This window comes from Astatotilapia calliptera, chromosome 8 (assembly GCF_900246225.1).
Source record: "Astatotilapia calliptera chromosome 8, fAstCal1.2, whole genome shotgun sequence".
Lineage (NCBI taxonomy): Eukaryota > Metazoa > Chordata > Actinopteri > Cichliformes > Cichlidae > Astatotilapia > Astatotilapia calliptera.
This window is the reverse complement of record NC_039309.1, coordinates 14958120-14979265: the sequence shown is the minus strand read 5'-3', so window position 1 is coordinate 14979265 and position 21146 is coordinate 14958120. Positions and strand designations below refer to the sequence as shown.

Here is a 21146-nt window from a genome sequence, read left to right as displayed (position 1 = left end):
TGGCTACAGTTCCCCTCCCCTAAGCATGAAAGGTGTTTTTTTGGATCTGTCAGGGGTTTGTGCAGGAGGAGTAAGACACACCGCTGTCAGTCTAGAACAACACAATGAAAACAGACTGCAAATACAGAGTGGCCCTGTGCCCTATGATGGAAAGCCAGCAGCACCTGTCCCTTTAAGACCTATTTCTCACAGCTTGTGGGTTCTGAGCTGAGCATGCTAGCCTGAGCTGGGTTGCGCTTTGCTGTGCATGTATGGTAATGGGGGGGGGGGGGACCGCACCGCCCAGCCTGCCAGCCCACCACAGGGAATTTGTTTATGTTTCCTTGCTGCCAAGTTCCTGTCAGGAGGCGCCCCAAAGAGGAACTGCAGACTACTCAGTACTGTTAGCTACGCCCTCTCGCATAGAATGACTGGGGGTTTCTGCATCCAGTATCGAGTAGTGATTTGTAGCAATACTCAAATCCAGGGAGGTCTCTTCATCAATTTTAGCGCTCACACACACTTCAAACACTCCATCTGTTGTTCCAAAAGCAGCTCTGAGAGCAACAAACTTCATAAAACATGTTCTAACAAAAGGCTTAATTTATGAGCCCCAAACAGATTAACACCAATTTTCGCAAAACACAGTGCATAAAACAGCACAAAGCATAGTTTCATTAAAGCAACACTTTATGAGTGGCACTTTGTTAGGCTCGTGGATAATGGGTATTGTAAAAACTGAGCACCACCACATAAAAACATAGTAAACAGGATTGGTAAACTCGTGGGCATTAATCCAAGCACTTGTGGGAAAAAGAGCTAAAACGAAATTACTCTCCCACTAATGCAAAAGAGCACTGCGACTTCCAACGACGCACGCACATTTTCCCAAATCATTACAAAAATATGATGTACCGCTTCCAGTGACTCAATAACTGCAACACTTTAGCACATTAATACAGAGCTTTAGAGTGACATAGCCAACGCACGAGCAGCCTAATTTGACCGGCGCGGTCAGCAAGTGTTGGAAACTTTCATTTAAGCACGGCAGATCTCACCAAGTTTGTTTCTGGATAAAAAGGAATGAGCTATTTTTTGTCTCTGTATCATACATGTGTAATGTCCACTGTGTGGTAGGTGACGCAGTGTGTTCCCATGAGCAGGTGATGAAAGGAGTAGTGAGACAAGGCACCAAAACTAGATGTGGGACCCACGATGGTGCGACACAGGAAGAGTTAGGGCGGGGCGGGGGGGTACAAAAGATGGAAGTATGGATGGAAAGATGTAGGCTGAGATTGAGAGCAGAGGGTGAAAGTAAAAGAAATTTTTAAAACAACAACAAAAAACCCCAGGAAGCCATTTACGTTAGCCTGGATGGCCACGTGCTGGCATGTTTCACTAACTTTTGACTGTGCAGCCAGAAGCTGGCATCTGCATTTGTTTGAATGGGATTAACGCTGTGAAATTGCTCAAATTTGTCACTGTGGTTGGAGTATTGAGCATCACTTCTGCTATTTTGTCCTTGGTGAGGAAGTAACATGCCACGCAATGTCTTGCTAGTCAAACGCCTTACAGTAAATGAGCTTGGCAGCACAACACATTAACTGAGCTCGAAGTAGTTTAGCCGACGATTTAGATCGGTTATTCGATAGTGAAAAATTGGAACAGCAACATAATCGCACCAAAACTTATAGCCAGATTTACCACAATGACAGGAGAGAAATTACCATTAGAGCCACTGGAGTCAGCAGTTCACTCCATGAAGTTTCATCAACAAGAAAAAAAAGAAGATACAGAAAGTGTTATAGCCTGGCAGGTAAACACAGATCCAACTGTGTCCAGCCTCTGAGTGAGACTAAGAAGAACCATTACATGTAAATAACAGTGTATAGCTATGCACTTCAACTTCCCTTAAGTTTCCATGTATGGAGTAAAAAAAAAGAAAAAAAGGGAACAACACTGTGAAAAATACAGGACTCCTACTCTAGACGGAGGGAGAGGCAGCGGGCTCGGCAACCACCACCGACCTACCGCACAGAGTGTGAATCATTAAAGGCATGTGTTCCACATCAACTGCCGGGGCCTCTTCCCAACCCACTTATGAGACTGGATCTAAATTATGAAGGGAGGGAGGGCAGCAGAGGGGGAAGGGGAGGGGAGCTTCAGTATAGTTTTACATTGAGATGAAAACCCCAAACCTGCTAACTCAGAGATAAAGTCCAAAATGGCTGCAACTATCCTCTGCCAAGTCACAGAGTAATGGCTTAACTGTGTGATTTCCACAAAATGTGATGAAGTTAACATGATGAAGGCAATAAACAAAAAACTGAACAGCTTCAATTTGTACCTTTTTTGTGTCTACCTTACAAAAGCTAAAAACACAACACACGGACGTCTTCTGTGGGTGTGCGTCTGTCCACAAAGCATATCTCTGTTGTGTGGGTATGCCATGACGGACGTGATCTGCAGAGAGAGTCTGGATTTTTCTGGGTATTGGCTGGCATACTGGTACACACAGCATTCAGTTTGCTTTTGCTCAGAGGCTGGTATGAGGGCAGGTGCATGTCTGAGAGGAAGAGATTACCTTTCTCCCAAGGCCAGGAAGAGCCGGTTTAAAAACAGGACAGAATGGGACAAGACGGGACAGGACAGAGGAGTAAAACAAGTCTGTACAAACAGGACAAAACCAGACTGAGGAGGACAAACTGCGATCTTTGATTGGCTGAAAGATCGCAGTATTGCTGTTTTCATCGTAGTGAAAATTCTTTCACTACGATGAAAAGAATTTGTCAAAACAGTATGAAATGACAGAAGGGATAAGAATAAACTAATAGCAGTATTCATTTAGCTGCCAGTCTAATACAAAGAACCAAAATGAATCTATATTCACACAGCAATGGTCTGTGCACTTCAAGCCAATATAGCGAATGATGAACGGCTGTTTGTGTTTGGTCTTTGTCACTTTAATATGACAGGGCAAATCTCCCCGCTGCCAACTCCAGCTCTGATGCAACAGTGCTCATCCTAATGCTAGCAGCACGCAGGGCACAAGACACAGCACCCCCTCCAAACAGACGCACAGTGTGTGTGTGAGTCTGTGCAAGGGTGTGTGAAAATGATTGGAAAGACTTTAAAAAGTCAGCTGTCCACAAGCTTGAACTTTACCCAGCCAGCGAAATGCAGACCATGTGTCATGGGAAAAACAAATGACAACAGAGTCGACCTCTCCACGACATTAATATGGCAAAGAGCAACGCTTATATAGAGACATGCGTGCGAAAAAAATTGGTACACACAAAGTGTTAAATGTGGAAAACCAAAATTACCCGGAGTCAAAAGCAGTGACAAATTCGGGCTTACCCCAAAAACGTCAATCTCGCCGTCCTTGAATCGATTGTGGCTCCTAAGCTCTGAGAGAGAGAGAAAAAAAAAAAAAAACAGAGAGAGAGAGAGATTTGAAATCGAGAGCTTTGTGGTCCTTTATCCACGTGCTGCAGACTCAGTGACTCCCTGGCTTTCTGGCGCAGAGCTGCTTTACTACATGAAAACTCTTACACACTTTTTCCCCCCTCTCGTTCTCCCTATGATCTCCCCACCCTTTTCCAATAGATTGTACTTTCTCACTTGCTGCATTTGTACCCCAGACATCATGTGAAAAGTGGAGTAAAACAGTGCTTTTGTGGTGTGTGAATTACCTAGGGCCTAGGCAGGCACAGTAGTGCTTATGGCCACAACTCAATTACAGCAATGTGAATCAGGTGGCGGCCTAGAAATCCCCTCAGCCTGATGCACAAATAGGGACACAGAGGCGCCTTCATTGCCAAGACAGAGACAAATCTGAAGTGGCGTGTCATCTTTTCATAGTAGAGCAGCTTAGCCGATGCTGTGCAGATGAATGGCTGCTACAGACAACGATCTAATGACTCTGGTTTTCAGCAAGTGTATGAATGCTTCCATTTTGTTTATGCAAACTGCTCAAATATTACAAGTGTTTACTAACAGGTCTAGTTACAGATCTACATTGAAAGAGTCACATGGTACTTAGGCTATCTGATAAATGGCACCTTTGTGCTGGAGAAAGCATGGAAAACGCTTTGTGGTATTGTTTTCAAACCAAAAACAACTAGCTGGAAATTACAGAATGGCGGTTAGTAAATGTTAAAAGGCACTTTCGTGGATGCAACGTAAATGCCAAACTACACAATCACGGTCAATCATATTTGAATAGAAAATTGGCTCACGTCAAAAGCAGTGAGCTTATCCTCTCTCTTTCTGAAGGGGGGGGGGGGGGGGGGGGGGGGTAGCAAATCCGGCTCCAATAAAATGTAGAACTGTGGACCAGGACAGGGTTTTCCAAAAGCAAGAGAAACCAATGACATTTAAAACTGTGGTCTGTTTGGGTATATTTCACTTCACTTGTCACAGTGAGAAAGCAAGTTCCTTACACTTAGTTAACAGCAAGCTGTGGCACAACAGAGCTTTTCTGACAGCCAGGCTAATAGTCGCTCTTTAGAAGGGTCAAGATACTGCTGGAGGAAAAAACTAAAGAAAACAGGGAAACACCATCCCTTGAGGAAGAAGTGGCCTTTTATTGGCAGCAAATGAATTTTGCAGTAATTTGTTATCACAAGCTACCAGGGACAGTGAAACAACAGAGCTTTAAATATAGCATTTTTAAAATTTATTTTATTTTATTTTTTTACACAAATAAAGATTTGGGGTTATTATAAAGAATGGCTTCATTTGCATACAACTCAATTACAAATGGCTCTCAGAGACACCTTAATTTGGGGTTAATCAGGAAGCAAATTTACAAACTAACATCAAATGCTTGTCTACAATTTCTATGGTCAAAGAAATATTGCTCACATCCTTTTACTACACGCTCACCTTCCTCCTGCATGTGCACATGTCAAAGATGTGGCAAAGTGAAAGGACTACGAGCATTTCGAAGCCAGCTTCATTTTTAGATGTTTTTTCCTATGAACTTGTCTTTACCTTAGACTTTTTAGTTTTAACCAAATAATGTTTTAGCAGTGTAAAAAGCAGTTAGCGAGCACAAAGGTGACATAACACAACAGATAAAGGCTCAACACTTACACTATTGATTGCTATCTTGTTTGTAGGCTGATATGACTACGCAGATATCACCCAAGTGTGATAAATCTGTACATCCCTACATGCAATACTTACACTTTCCAGAACTACAGGATATGGACACATATATCAAAATATGTTATTCATTTTGAGGTGGATTGTGAATAACAAAAAAGTAGTTTCATTACCCATTCCACCCTCTACCCATCAGTTGATTTGTGCAGAAGCTCCTTGTGCCATTTCCTGTTTTGTTTTGTTTTTTTAAACACACCCTTACTTCCTGTTTATGAATATGAATGGTATCTAAATCATGTGTTCCTACTGGTCCTGTAGAGGAAGAGCAGCATAATTTCTAGAAAGATGAAACAAGGACAGAGTTTGTGTATGTGTGTGTGTCTGTCTGAGCCTCCAGCCTGCACTGATGAGAGTGGAGTGGACAGGATGAGCCCAAGGTAATCGCATCTTTATCCTTGCTGATGGGTGAAAGCAAGTCGCTGTAGACGCTCACCTTAAACACAAAGAAGAACATGGTGTCGTCACTGTTGACGCGTGGTTTCAAACCAAAGCTGATATCGCCACACATAGGAGGTCTTGAGTGCTCAGGAGCTCGCAAGGAGTCTAAAATAATAATTCAGTGGGATCACCCATCCTGAGTGTACAGCCCAGCATCTCAGCAACTGTAACTATGCTCAGGGTTGCTCAACCGTTCAAGGTTTAAAAAGGTTTGATGGGAAGCAGTCCAAGTCTCGAGTAAAATTATCATCGGCCCTTGGATGTTCACTTATTCACTGTGACAGCATCGCCCCTGCGTAGACTATCAGTACAAATAGAATCTCTGATTTTGAGTACGACCAGCAGTCTCCAAGCGTGTGCTTACTTGGGAATGACAGCCCTGCAGCGAGGGTCATGAGCTCACATTAAAACAGACACAATGTGTTGTTTTAACTTGCTTGGTCCTATAAAATTCCACCGGCTGGCTGCCTATGCGCACGCACACACACACACACACACACACACACACACACACACACACACACACACACACACACACACACACACACACACACACACACACACACACACACACACACACACACACACACACACACACACACACACACACACAATAAACCCCCTGTTCTTGAGGCTCTGACTCTGAGCGGTGGAAAGCCCCTTCAGTGACACATAGATCGCATAACCTCTGTTGACACAAGAGGACACAACTCCCAATGGAAAGATGCAGATTCACACACATACTGATTGCAGGCCAAGGCTCCAGACTGCTATTGTCCTTCAGAGCCATCCAAAGAAAACAATGAAGAGGGTCACGCAAGGCCCCCTGTGGAATGGTAAATAACCAGAGGGAGTGAGACCGAGAGGAAGAGAGGAAGAGACTGAGGAAGTGAGAGAGAGAGATTGAGACTAATTCAGTCTGACAGCGTTATATGGAACACCAAGTGCAAAATATGACCATCTGGGGACAGGTGAATTCCACTAACGTTCAATCATTCAGGAAGAATCTGACACTGCTTGAATGGAAAATATGTCAACTCCATGATGCAGAGAAGAAAAACACACATGAAGAAAGAATGCAAATCATTTCACCTCTATATGGGATTCAGATTTTCTGTAACACACTTTGAAAATGCAGCGCATTTCTTCAGCCGAGTTTCACATCAATATTTTACCAACTGTAGTGAAATAAAGGGAACCTAAATCTCACGCAGTGCAGGAAACACTCTTCTAATGAGCAAAATCAGTTTAGGTGAGTGCTGCCCAGGTCAAAGCCATGCACAGACAGAAAAAAAGGAGGGATAAAGTCCAAACAATAACAAAGGCTGAGATTGTGGTGATGTTAACCATTCATTAGTGCTGAGTGACCCTTATTATAAAATCATCTTTGTTGTCATTATTCATCTGGCATAAAATGCTGGCCTGTTAATTCAGACTCAGGATGTTGACAATAGGCGGTCTACAAAGGGCTGAGAAGGCACAGTCTCCCTCCCGATTGGTCTTTCATATGCTAATGAGGGAACTGTTTGGGGTTTACTGGCCTGGTTGGAAATGATTTAGGGCGACACCGGTGCTCTGAGCCTTTATGTTAAGGTTGGCCGTAGGGGCTCATATATCACCCTGATCATTAATCAATTAGCGTCTCCTAGCCACCTGTCGGACACATCGGCACACAAAACATTCCTGCCCTTGGGCAGTTGCTAGACGATGATCAGCAGTAGCAGCAGCAGCGCCACTGCTACCTTCTAGCCCCTCGATAGCCCTCCCCACTCCACTTTATGGTAATACCCTGATGGATTACATAATCACACCCAAATACTGTCACCGACGTCAAGGGCTACTCTCCAAGAGCAGCAGATCTGAGTGGAAGCTGCCACAAACCTTTTACGGGTGCCCCCACCCCCTTACCTCCCAATTCAACACAACGCATTTGCTCTCCGCTGTCACAAACAAGAAAAGAGCGGGCAGAGAGGAATTGATGCAGACCTTGAAGGAGAATCAATAAGCTGACGCCTATTCAAAAGTGCTGAATGCACACCAATGCTGTGTCCTCCGTTGTTTTAAATGCAACTGCCTCCAGTGGGGTATTGATGGTTGCTTGGTATTGACGATGTGACACAATAGCCAAACAAGTGCGCGATGGAAAGGTTCAAACTAACAGGGCATTTGTGAAATAAGTCCAGAAAAGTACATTTGTTTGTAGATGAACTAACTGCTGCTGACTTGCAGGGTGACAACCAAGTGCTAAACAAATGCACGGCAGACTTCTAACTAACAGCGCACACTTTAATCGTACACAGCCTGGATCTAAGGGTCTGTTATGGAAAGAGAAGGTGAAAAAAGCTGTGCTGAATTTTTTATGGTCTGGGCTTTTTTCAAAACACCAACTGACTTTGTGATCTCATGGAGTCACTCGAGGCACAGTGTAGTGGGACTGAAATACTCCTCAAAGATTTCTGTTAACAGCTGCCCCTCTACTCAACTGCCACAAATTGAGTTTTTTGTTTTTGTAACTGGAGATTTGTATGTAAATTTCACCTCTTATGCAAAGAGCCCTCACTGCCACTAGACAATCCGTTTTCCACAGCCTTGCTTCCTCTGACAATAGACAATTCCCTCCCCTCCCAATTTTTTGCTCCACACTTTTTTTTCTGTTATTTGGAACTAATTCTTAAAAGCAGCTGAAGAAATAAGTGGCACTAAAATTAGCACCTAATCCGCCAACCCTCAATGTGAGGACATGGAGAAAGCAGATTTGTCAAGCCTTGATTTAGCAGTATTCTTCCATTATAAAAGTAGCACTCTTCACGCAGCTTAGCAGGACGAAACGGCTCAATCAGTCTCATGTGGAACGTTTAAGCACGAAGGGGGGGAAAGGATGGTGCAATGGCCTATCTGTGAACCCAGAAAGCCTGGCGTCACAATGGTGCCGTTATTAAGCTGCACTCATTGTTATTCCTACCTGTGTTGCACTTTTCACCTTCTGAGGGTTACCCTTTGAAATAGACATTCGCCATCCACTTCCAAAGCTCCCCCAAAAAACAAGAGCTGTTTTACTGAGGGACCGCAAAAAATCTGGGCCACTATGTAGGATGTGCAATGCTGGAGTGGTCACTGGAGACAGAGCTTTTTTCTCCCTTTTTGTCTTTTTTAAAATCCAACCAGCTCAGGCAAGGAGCCAGCTCCCAACATTATCAGGTGGATTTTCAAAAGAACAAAAGCTCCTGTGCAATTCTTTACACTGCCAGTGGGGGGGGGGGGAAGCATGAAACAAACAGAAACCCCACGAGTATGTGTGCATGCACATAAGCCCATTGTCCTTGATATTTCAGTTGAATTGATTTCAGAAGATTATTTCAATGATAATCTCACACTTTCTTCCATTTGCTTATCTCTCCAGCTATGTCCCAAAAATGGCAGGGATTTAGGTGTGTGCAGGTCAAAACTAAAGCTGAGAACACTGGGAGTGGAGCTATCTGTTCAGGCTTTGCATATCTAATCATGAATGTATTTCAGAGGCCACAGGACAAATAATAGATATCTTTGGAAAGATAAATCAGGAGGAGGAAAACATCTCACACTTGACTGCAAACACGGAAAGTGAATAGCTGTGTTGCCTTGGTATCTGTATGGCGGTCAAGCAGTATTGGAGAGAAAAATGTTGCCTGAGCAGATAAAGGCTATCCACAGGGTTTCAGGGGCAGCTAGAAGACAGCGGGAAGGAGGAGGATGATGGGTGACAGGGCAAAGGCTTGACCTCATGGGGTCAATAGGTGATAAGTAACATTTATCATACTTACCCAAGCTGCTAAATGAAAAACCAGGCAGCTTCTCTTCTTCACATTTCAATGCCCTAACTCCAATGAAGCTCACACTACTGGCAACCAGATGCCCTGTGTTTATGACAGAGACAAATCCTGGAATCCCTAAGTGGAAAAACATGCCATGCTGGCACACAGTAGCGCCACTGAAACATTACATCACTCTGACGATTTAATGAGCACAGCCTGGATCAGATCAGAAGTTTAAATACCTGCCAAAGCTAATATAAAAGCTTGTATTTCACGCTTCATGAGAGAAGCTGAAAAACAAGCTTCATTTGATAGGACAACAATGGTTTCCACGATGAAGGGCTTGTGGTTGAGGGGGAAGCAAGGAGCGCTGTCTAAGTCCTGAACGCAGGGAATCCATGGAGCCACAACTCAACCACAATGACATTCACATGGAGAAAAATGACAAAGAAGCAATTGAGTGTTGGACTAGATTTGGCACAGACCTATCAGAAAGCACCCCACCCCCAGGGGGCTCCTCGACAGTGGCTCTCTGAAGGATCACGGCAGCTTGGTATTGTTTTGGTGCTCTGGACAAGTGGACAACAGTTGTAGTGGGTACCCTGGGCCATAGGCCAACCGAGAACGAAGACAACGTTGTGCAAATGGACAATTAGGGCACACTCACGCAACGGGCATTCATCAAGTGGAGATGACAGCTAATTTCAGGATTAAAACAAACATGGCCTTCTTGTTGGCCATTTCATAACTTGTGCATGGGCAGAGCATCTACAATGAGGCTACTGGAAGAGAAATGCACATTGAAAATACAAGTTAGGGATGGTGGTTCATTTTCATAGACCGCAACGCCAACGCACAGCAATTTTCATACGCTAACACAAACTACATCTTGTCAACTGCAACACTTTCTCCATCAAAGCTCTCGAGCGTTTCAACTTTAAAGTAAGGAGACATTTCCAGGATTTCTCCATCATCCGATCATTTTAACTTTGTAAAAATACATAATGTGACATACAAGCGTCTTTCTGCTGTTGCTGTTCTGCCAGTATCTCGCATGCTAGAAGATGTGGATCCATATTTTTAAACAGTGGTGTGTTGAGTGTGTGTGTGCCCTAAAGTGAGTGACAGATATCCCATCAGGCTCAGGGAGACATCCTTTTTGCTAGAGTGGGAAAAGCAAAAACGTGTCCTAACAAATGTTTTGTTCTTATCGCAAATTAGAAACAGGGATCCAAATCAATAGTCCTTTTTTCCCCCTCAGGTAACTGAAGAACTCACAAAAGACGCACAACAGAAACAAGAGTCAGCTGCAATCATTCATGCCTATCAGTTAATGTGACTGCATGCAGCTCAGGCTAGTGCTCTGTTTAAAGTGATGTCTAAATACTACAAGAGATTGCTGTTAGACAAAGCTGACGTTCAGGAGACCTTTGATTAATGCAAAAGAGTGCATGTCTACAAGGGATGAAGAGAAACCAAAACGATAATTACTGTTATCTTTATACAGGGTTCTTCCTCCAAAAGAGGAATTTTTAGTTCCTCCCAAAAAGGTTTTAGAGTCAGAGAGAGAGAAAAATGACCCCATTGTCATATACAATTTTCAACGAGGTTGACTTTGAAACTCCATTCTGAGTCTAACAAAAACTACACAACGTAAACCCATTTTTCACTTTTCCTAACACTTGCAGCAGTGCACACCCGTTTCTACTTTGTCAGCAATTGAGCTGCTGACCTGCCAACTGAAGACAAAATTATATATACATTCTACTGTCTCCACTATAATTTAGCAATTTCTTTAAACGGTTATGTTAATTAATCAAGTTAAACAGCCAAACGTTAAGTGTCAAAAACAGAGAAAAGTGAAAAGGCAGTCTTCTCACATGTGCAAAGGTGTGACAACGGGCAGAGTTCCAGGTGTTCTGCAAGTAGTTTTCTCATCATTTCTCACATTCTTGCTTTCCACCACTGTCCATATTCGCTGTTGAACTTTAACAGTCACTTCTGTGCCGACAGTGATGGTTTGACAGTGAACAGTTTGCGCTCTCCTTCTGACTCTTTTCCTCAAACTCACAGTCTGAGCGGTTTTATTTCTCCACAGCCAGCCTTTTACATATCAAGATAGGAAAAGCCACAGTGTTACTATTAATGATAACTTCAAGAGTCCCAGCAGGGTATACCAGTGAGCCATCATACACGATGTCATTACCCTGTAACTGGCAAATGCAAATGGGATGCAGATATTAAGTGTGTTTGTGTAAATGGCACATGATGAAATTTGTGTAAGACTTCCACATGAAAAGACAACTGCAATATCCCTTTTTATGAGGTCAAACAAAGCAATCTTTGAGTCAAGTCTAGCTCATGATTCGAGTCCTTGAGTGTGGCAACAATCATTTTGTTGACATCTGAAGCTAGTGTTTGCTGCAGGGGTCTTAGGTTAGCAGCTAGAAATACATAACATCACAAGGTATCAGCAGGAACCATTCAACACCAACGTCCCTGGGTTCTTTTGCAATTTTTCTTTCTCGACTCTGTGGATCCTTTTTATGTATTAACAACAGCATCCTGTTGTGCCTGGATTTGCCCCCACTCTTTTGGATTTTACATATTTGTCTCTTTGTGGAACATTTATCAATAAACAGACTTGTTGTTATTAAGAGGTGCCGCTTGGATGGGGGGAAAAACATAGTATTGCACTAGAAAGATTCACGGTTATCAGTGATGTAGTTAGGGCTGCTCGATTATGGCAAAAATGATAATCACGATTATTTTCACTGAAATTGAGATCACGATTATTTGACGATATTTATTTAACCCTTTAAGACCTACTATAGAACCAAGTCCACCAGAGCTTTTTTTTTTTTTTTTTTTACATGCTGTAGTGCCATTTGTGGGAGCATTTCAAGTTGCTATACAACTGTTATAGCCCATATTTTACTAATATGTATGCATTAAGTCCATAGTAACTACATTAATTGCAAAAAAGTGCAATAAACTACAAAAAAAATTGAAAATCGCTTTTGTTTTGTTTACATATATTTCTACTTGGAGAAATTTAAATACAAAAAAAGTTGCAAAAAATAGTTTACAACAACAGGAAATTTATTTTGAGTGTCTTCATAGTTTTATTTTGGAGATACAGCAATTTTTATATACTGCAGGAAAAACAAAAAACAATCCTATGATGCAAATTTGCAAAGAAAACAGCATGTGCATCATTTCACTGTGGGAAGTGTTACGAACAGCTGATAGGAACGGCGAAGCGTGTTTCTGGAATATTATGCTTTTGTTCCTGCAAGCGCTTTTTATGCAATTTTTGCAAAGCTATACGTGGAAGGAAACCATGACCGAGGACAAGCTGATGGCATCAGATGTAAGTACAACTCCTCCGGTTTCATATGCAAAACAAATTATTGCGCTAGCTTACACGGTTCAGATTCTACAGGGATTTAAAAATAGTTACGCAAAACGGAGCGTGCTGCTCTGACCGGCTTTAAAGGGTTAACAATGACTTTAAAAAAATAATATAAAATAGTGTGCAACACCACTGAAGTTTTTTTTTAAACTCTCTTTTCAACCAACGGCAGTCACTCTCCTCTCCAAATAACTTCTGCTTAGCTTTCCGAGCTTCCCTCGGGTCCTCTTAATCAGCGGTCTCCAACCTTTTTTGCGCCACGGACCGGTTTATGCCCGACAATATTTTCACGGACCGGCCTTTAAGGTGTCGCGGATAAATGAGGGAGGGGCTAATAATCGGCTCAGTCATTTTTAATGATCGTTGAAAGCCCAGATCGTAATCGTGATTAAAATTAGATTAATTGAGCAGCCCTAGATGTAGTAATGCTTTAATTTACAAATAACCTAATCCAGGAATAAAACACACACAACTCAAAAAATAGTTTGTGAGTGTATCAAACCTAAAGCATTCTAAGTTTGTTGCAGAGTTATCTGTGGGATGAAGAATGAGGCCATTTTTTAAAATATGCTAAATCTCACCAATCCATTGCCCTCCTTAATTTTCTGAAGCAGGGGTGGGACTGTTGTGGAGGGCCACAACAATAATTTTACAAGCAGAATTAAATCCAGCTTATTTGTGCAGCAGTCCACAACAGTCCCAGTTTCTCACATGACCCTCTTGGGGAAACTAATTGCCCACCTCTGCTCTAAACACCACAGGGCACTGCAGTAAAGTGTCTTCATAATGTAGTGGTTTACACAATCACGATGCAAACGAAAGCCCGGTGGTTTGATTCCGGGAGGGGACATAAATCCCTCTGGGGTTGCGTCAGGAAGGGCATCTGGCGTAAAAATGTGCCAAATCAAACATGCGGAGCGCCCCGCTGTGGCGATCCCTCGTGAATAAGGGAACAGCCAAAAGTAGCTTTCTTTATCAGGGCGTTGCAGTGAGTGAACCAAAGGAGTGTTACCAAATAAAGCGTGAAGTATTAACAAAAGCCCCTTTTGGATATCAGCTAGAATTACAGCCTCACACTTGAATGCCTCTGGCAACCAAGTCAAGCTGCGGTTTAGAATCATCCCTGCTTCTGCTATAAGGGCACCGAATAACATTTAATGAACATTTGGTTATAAAACATCATCGGTCCCTCCGTTTCCTCTGGGCATTTGAGTGATTTACTAGTTACTACTAAGCACATGACTTAGAAAATTGTGAAAAACATTTGAGGTCACAGTGAACTTGAACTTTGACCACCAAACACTAATCAGTTTATTCTTGAGACCAAGTAGATGTTTACGCCAGATGTAATTGCAATTATTGAAATGACAAGAATGACAGGGATGGGATGGGAGGTCAGAGCGACTTTCCCTTTAAAAAAATAAAAATCAAACAGAGTTTTTGTGCTAAATTTGAAGAAATTCCCTCAAGATTCTCATAAGATCTTACAAGCACAAGAATGTAACTAGTGGGCGATGAGTAAATATACTCTCACCATAACAAAAGAGTGTTTGAACGTGGAACGCACCTCTAAAAAGGTCAACAGTTGGCTAAAACCTGCACTCAAACCTCAGTATGTCTACATCCTGTTCAGACCTCCATGCCACAAGAAGCATGCATGTCACAATGCAAAGCAAAGGCACCAAACTATAAAGTTCGGGTCCAAACAGATGTGGATGAATTCAATGATAAAAGTCAGCGTATGAATTGGCAACAAAATTGAGCAGGCAGTGACAGATTACGAATACGTACAAATGTGAGGTTCTGTGGATATCACTCTGAAACATGAAGAAGAGTGATGCAGAGAAGCCTGCTGGAACAGAGTCAACACACTTTACACGCACAAGGCCTGGAAACAACACGCTTGGGGCTTCCACCTTCATTGAGATGAAAATGGACCTCCTCGAGAGGAAATAAAGCCATTTTTAACTCCCCCCCCCCTCGCTTCGAGTCGGCCTCCCATAATATGCCCAGTCAATGGACTGTGGGTCTATTCAACTGCAGGCAGCCCACAGCACAGCCATAAATAATGTAGGGCAGCTCACATGAAACCCTAATCACCATTGTGCTGTCACCCAACAGAGAAGATTGCTTGTTTAATTTACTGCACCGCATCTGTCTCAGTTCTGCCCAATTTAGTTTCAGAGTTTCAGCGGGCAAGTACTCCAAATATTTATCAATATGCTTTTCACACAATGCCAAATCAATAAAAAACAAACAAATAAATAAATAGTAATGTGTAATTACGTCCGGCTGTGTTTGTCAAAATTCTTTTGGTGGGGTGGGGGGGGGTGTTTGTTTGTGCTTTTTGGGGTGATGATGTGCGTTTTTGTCCTGAACAACAAACCAAAAAAAACCCAAAACTGCATCTTGTGTAACAACAAAGGCTGGCTGAGAAAAAGCCATCAACACTCAATAACCAGAGCTCATTACTGGCAATATACAACATACTTCATTACATTACTATTCCATTAGCATGCTCCCATTTGCATATTCCAGTCACCTCCTTACCGAGGCAGTTGATCATAAATGGCAGCCATATGCTGTGTGGTGCGCCATATTACAGAATTATTACTGCGACACAAAAAGCAAAAAAAAAAAAGTGAATTATGTTGACATGAAATGAAGTACAAAACCAATCAAAAGGATCCGCCGTTAACGATAGCGTCTCGCAGTCTCATTGGCTGAAAGTGTATCATTTCAGGCCACAGGTTATGGTGCCTCGGTAAAAAAAGGAAAAAGAAATCTGCAAACCTGACAGCCTAGTTTAACAGACAGGGTGCATTTCTGCTACACCTCCTTTAGTTGTACTGTACATCAAGTTTGTTCATGTCTAAACTGCCAAAATAAACATTGTTTTGCTGTTTTTATTGGAAAAATTGATTGGGGCACAACAAAGCTACAGAAAAGTAAATGTAATTGGTTTTAAAAATTCTTTTCTACATTCTTTTTGGGTATTTCTGGCTTTCCATCACCTTCTCCAGCTGCAAACGCAGAAATCCTGTCATCTAATGGGCTCTGTGCTGCAACGTTCCAGCACGACGATGATTTGGTGTGATGGCTCTTCATCGGGGCTGGCTGCATTGAGATGACAGACCAGGGAGACAGAATAAGTAGCAGCGGCTCACTAGCTTCACAGACTCGGCGGGCACAAGCCAAGACAGCAGAGCAGTACGATAACGATGCTATGTGCCGAGCCACTTACAGGAGCTGCCTATTCGTGCTAGCAGCAGCGAGCGCGGTATCATCTTGTTCAGGACCATTATCTCACCACCGCTCTGTTCTCCTCACACTGATAAATGTGGCCTATAGCAACTTGAGCTAATGTGCAAGCAGCTGCAACCACGGCATCTGGGTAATACACTGTTGACGGCCACATACGCCCACACAGGAGGCACAATAGAGAGGATTTGTTCCACTAAAATCAGTGTGAAGATGCCTTGGTTTGTGCAGTGGTTTAACATTAGCCAATGCTAGTTCTTGGGAAGGACGCGGGAGCTGTCAACCGCCTCACTTAGAGAGACGTTTGTTTGTTTGTTTGTTTTTAAATGGGGAGCAGACCAGCCAAACGTTATCCTCCAAGTAAGAACTAAAATATCAGTGTAACAAATCAAGGCAGAAGATGAGACTAAATCTGCATTTTCTCTTACACACCTTTTTGGAAATATTTAACTAACAAATACATTCAAATTACATCGGTGTCAGCAAAGTGGACATGAAAACTGAATGCTATGACTGACTGCACATTCACACTTGGCACAGAGAAATACGCATATTATCAAGAAGCACTTAAGGACAGATTGGTCGGTCAGACATCTGTGTAAGTGACACTGGCTATCTAGCTAGCTGTCTGACTCATGACAGCAGAAGGTTAACTTGGCAGCTCAGCTGTACAGCGCAGCTCTAAAAGGAATATTAACAGCATGTCCCTCAGTGCTGACGGAGAGAGAAAGAAAAAGCAGAGAAAAAGGAGAGATGGAGAAAACGCAAGGAGCAAAAGGGGTGGGTGTGCAAATCCAATTTCCAGTGACGGTGCGTTCAGGATCACCGTTTCGCTAAAAGAACATATCATCTGTCAAAGTTAATGGCAGTGTCCTCGGGAAAATGAAGGAAAATAGAATGAAGACCGTTCATTAAGAAGGTGGGGGACGGGGGTGTGTCGAAGCCATCGGTCTGCTCCGCCGTCTCCGCGGGAAAATAAATATATACCCGAGCTATTATTTGTGCATTTAGAAGGTGGCAGTGCAGTCGCAATCAAGAGCCAGTTCACATGCGGCAGAGGTAATATTAGTGCAGGAGCAGTCTGCGGGCTCAAACACCGAGCTATCGCTGGGAATGAAGAGGTCGCCCGGGCTGCCTGGGAGGACGGTTGGCAGGCTAGCTAACAGGCCCAGCCAGGCTGTCTCTCACTCAGAACTGTGGATGTACTCAGTGGAAGCAATTGATACCATTGTTTTATGGAGAGGAGGGTGGAGGGGGATTAAGAAGCAACAATAGGTCTCTTTCACTGGAAATGTCAGCCGTCACGCTGGGGGACTGTCCGACTGGGCAGAGACACTTCTGCAAAAAGCCAAGGTACAAAATGAGTGTGGAAAATAGTATGAAATTTTGTGACAAGTGCAATGAAACACTGCGACACAGGCCAGAAACATCCACATGCCAGCTGGTAGAAATGCAATCTCAAACATGCAAAATAAGCTGTGGGAAACTTTACAACAAAGATCAGTCAAGCCATGTCAACCATAAATACAACCCCCTCAGTGTAGTATTATTTTATGTGATCTTGAAGTGGGGAAGGGGATCAGCGCTTCAATTCTGCAGTAAAACATCAATGGTTTCAAGGTCTATCAAAACAATGTGCAGCTCGAAACAGATTCTAAATCAATAACCTGGATAATAGGTTATATGGGTCTTTAGCTCAGCCTCATTAGGAAAAAAAGGAGACAATCGTGGCCTCATTCTTCAGGCAAATTAACATAGCGAGGAACCTAAAATAACAACCGATGATCCATTCTGGGACGTTTTATTAAGAGACTATACAACAGAGAGACACAAAGTTCTTTCTCTGAGTGCTTTGATAACCCAGCTGGCCTTGGACCTCTTTGAAAATGTTGCTCCGAAGGGTTGAGGTGAATATAAAGAACAAATGGAAGCGAGGCAGCCTGCCGCTTTAAGACTGAGATGATACCAAGTTATTCTACCACTCTGACCTAATTGCTCTCTTGCTCTCCCAACATGAACACTGGGAGCTGTGCACTCTGACACGTAAAGATTATTTAATACCATCAAAGCCATTAAAAAAAGGAATAAAAGGAAGGCAGCATAAAAAGGAAGGGGGAGTTAACCCTCACGTGACTGGCAGCACCAGGCACGCTAGTTTGCTATGTGGAGAGCTACAGAATTGGAATCAGTATGCAAAAGCAGGCCTGTCTAACTGCCGCCGGCCAACATGAGCGGAGCTCCCACATCACAGCGGCTCCACTCCCCCTCCAAAAAAAAAAAAAAAAAATAATCCCACTCGGCTTCAGCTACACTCTCCTCCCACCCTTCTTCTCTCCTGCTTTTCCCACACTCGCCCCAGTCCCAAAGGCAACGACTACGTCATTGGGCACCACAGAAAAACCACAGTAATATCCTAATTTATTTCTACTTATTCTGACAGACCGTGGGCCCGTTTCATTTGGGTCAAGGCTGGTTTTATTAGTGTAAAGCCACACTGTGCGGTTCCACTGGACTCCATTTGTAGAAGCATGTTTGCTGCTTACTACTCTTTACGGCAGCATCAGTAGTCAAACACCTGTGCACACCAAATAGATTCTAAGAAATAAAAGACAAAAAAAGAAACAAACCCCAATCTTCACATCAGTTTTTCCTATTTACAGCAAGTCGAACTCTTATTTCTGCTGTGTGGTTTTCACTAACAAAACATCTAGCAATCAAAATCTGACAGGGCGTTGGTGCGACTGGGGTAGAGGTGTTTACCATTCAAAAAGCACTGGGTGACACCTCTAGTTGCAGTGAACTTGGTTCATCTGTCAGCACATGCTGACTTCGTACTGTACAGTCATAACCTCGTGAGTCAGCCTGGCACATCATCGACAGGGTAGCAGGCTACTGTGGCCAGCAAGACTACTACAATCAAAGCACCTGACAGACGCCATCCTTATAACGGTAAAAGAAGAAAAGAAAAACATACTTAAGTCCAAAAGGAGGTCACTAAAAATGCATTAATTCAATACACAAGCCTTATTATAGTGATATAATATTACACCACATATACATATTAGTATATAAATGTGTGAATTGTGCAAAAAAAAAAAAGAAAACCCCAAAAACTAAAACAAACCTTCAAATAAATTCCTCTCATCAAGAACAATCCAAACAACCGTTAATAACTCACCACGTATCATCTGCTGAATTCACTAGTTCCATGTATGATGAGAAAAACTGTCATCACATGTAACCAAACTCATAGAGCAAGGAGCTACTGACTCACCACTGCCATGCCAAACCAACAACAACAAAAAGAGAGAGAGAGAGACAAAAAAACCCTTTCTAGTGTTTGAGTTGAGTCTACAAACTATAGAGGAAGCAGAGGGACATGCCGAGGGCGTGGGGGAGGTGAGGTGGCAAACTGAGTGTGCCACTGCCTCTGCTGACATGATGATACATTTAGGGCACACGAGGCCTTTGACTGGCACGGTTCACACGAGAAGAGTCGCTGCTTTCCGCCAACACTTGTCACAGAAGTTCTGACTGCATCACAGAAACCACTCCTGTCACTTTTTTTACTAACAAATGCGACAGTGGGCAGTATGACTAGGTCTTTAGATCTTTAATAGACCTTCTGAGAACAAAAAAAAAAAAAACCCAAAGAAAAACAACCTTTAAAATCTTACTAGCATGAAAATGGCGTGTGACTGCAGGAAACCCTTTCTCTGAACCTCGCTCAATTAAAACACTACTATGAGATCTGCTCGCGAGTGCCAGTATCATGCCTTTCATATAACCCCGCAGCTTATCGGGAACTGTATTTTTAGAACACAATGATGAGCATGCGTGACATCAGATCAGGTACCACAAGATGGCTAGACAGCAAACACAACAATTTTATGCAAAATGTCTGAAGGTTATTATCAAAAATTTTCATCAGAGTGACAGCTTACTGGGTAGGAAAGAATAATCTTGTATTCAGGCCAAGCCTTGCCAAACCGTGGTGAGGGCACAGCATTTAACTGTGAATCACACCAAGACGGGAGGTGACAGGGTGGGAAAACCCTCAAACACCCCAGATTTCCCAGTGAGTGACTCTTCCCCTAATGCATCTTGCTCTGAATGTCACAGACTGTCACAGGAAAGGTCGGGTATCTTTTTTCCTTTCAGTGCCACCCTGCGATCGCTTCCCCCTGAAAACAATCAGTCTGCCCTGCTCTGCAGCCAGCAGAGAAGATCTAGAGAGTCATAGCTTAAATAAATAAATCACTCAACAAATCCTACACAGGAAATGAGGGTTCATTCAAACACAGGGAAACATCTCTACAAAGTACCGCTATCAACAGAGGGTACAGAACACTGTAATCTGTGGTTTATAAGACAACATTTTACAAGACAACACTGCAGGATTTTGATGCTGCAGGGTATACTTAAAGACTCCTGACATTTAATTTGAGGTGATGCAGACGCCTTAAATCGCCACATTATCTTGACAGCAGATAATCGAGAGTGTTAACAAATTGGGGGAGATATCTGTCAGTTTGCCAATGTACCTTAAGGCTATAAAGAAAAGCAACAGAAAAAAAGCATGTGGCTGTTTTTGTTACAGTACTTTCCCCCCCCCCCCTTCTCGGGTCAGCAGGTATGCAGCTCAGTTTCAGAGCACCTTGAAAGTATTGCAAGCAGTGGCTGGTGCCTCTAGTCTGCACACCGAGGAAGTGGCTCGGTATTAATTATGCACTGGAGCAAAGTTTACCTCCAGCCTGAAGTAGCCCACAGCCAAACAATGGTGAGCGAAATGTGCATAACGCACCATGTGAAATGAAATACTATCTCCCCACATTCCGCTGTTCCGACGCTGCCAAAAACACTAGCTTTTCTCTGAGAGGGTAACAGAGACATCCAGACACACATTACAGGGTTTTCCCCTCCTCCTCTTTTAATCCGTAAATCCCCACTTTCTCAACAGCCAAGCTAGGTGGACACCGAAACGGCTCTGCTAATTAAGTAAAGGAAGCTGTCAGCACTTAAATGTGACCCGGTGTCTTTCCAACCTCCACCTAGGCAAAGACGCGTTAGCTCTGACATGCTAGCCGACC

General features: G+C 43.0%; 1 protein-coding gene across 1 annotated transcript in view; it reads right to left on the bottom strand.

Moving 5' to 3' along the window:
• Positions 1-21146, bottom strand: part of raraa (retinoic acid receptor, alpha a) — a 142370-nt gene that overhangs the window by 120566 nt on the left and 658 nt on the right. Inside the window, exon 2 of the mRNA XM_026178896.1 lies at positions 3340-3389. The gene's annotated coding sequence lies outside the window, so the exon portion shown is untranslated. The remainder of the gene's footprint in view (positions 1-3339; positions 3390-21146) is intronic.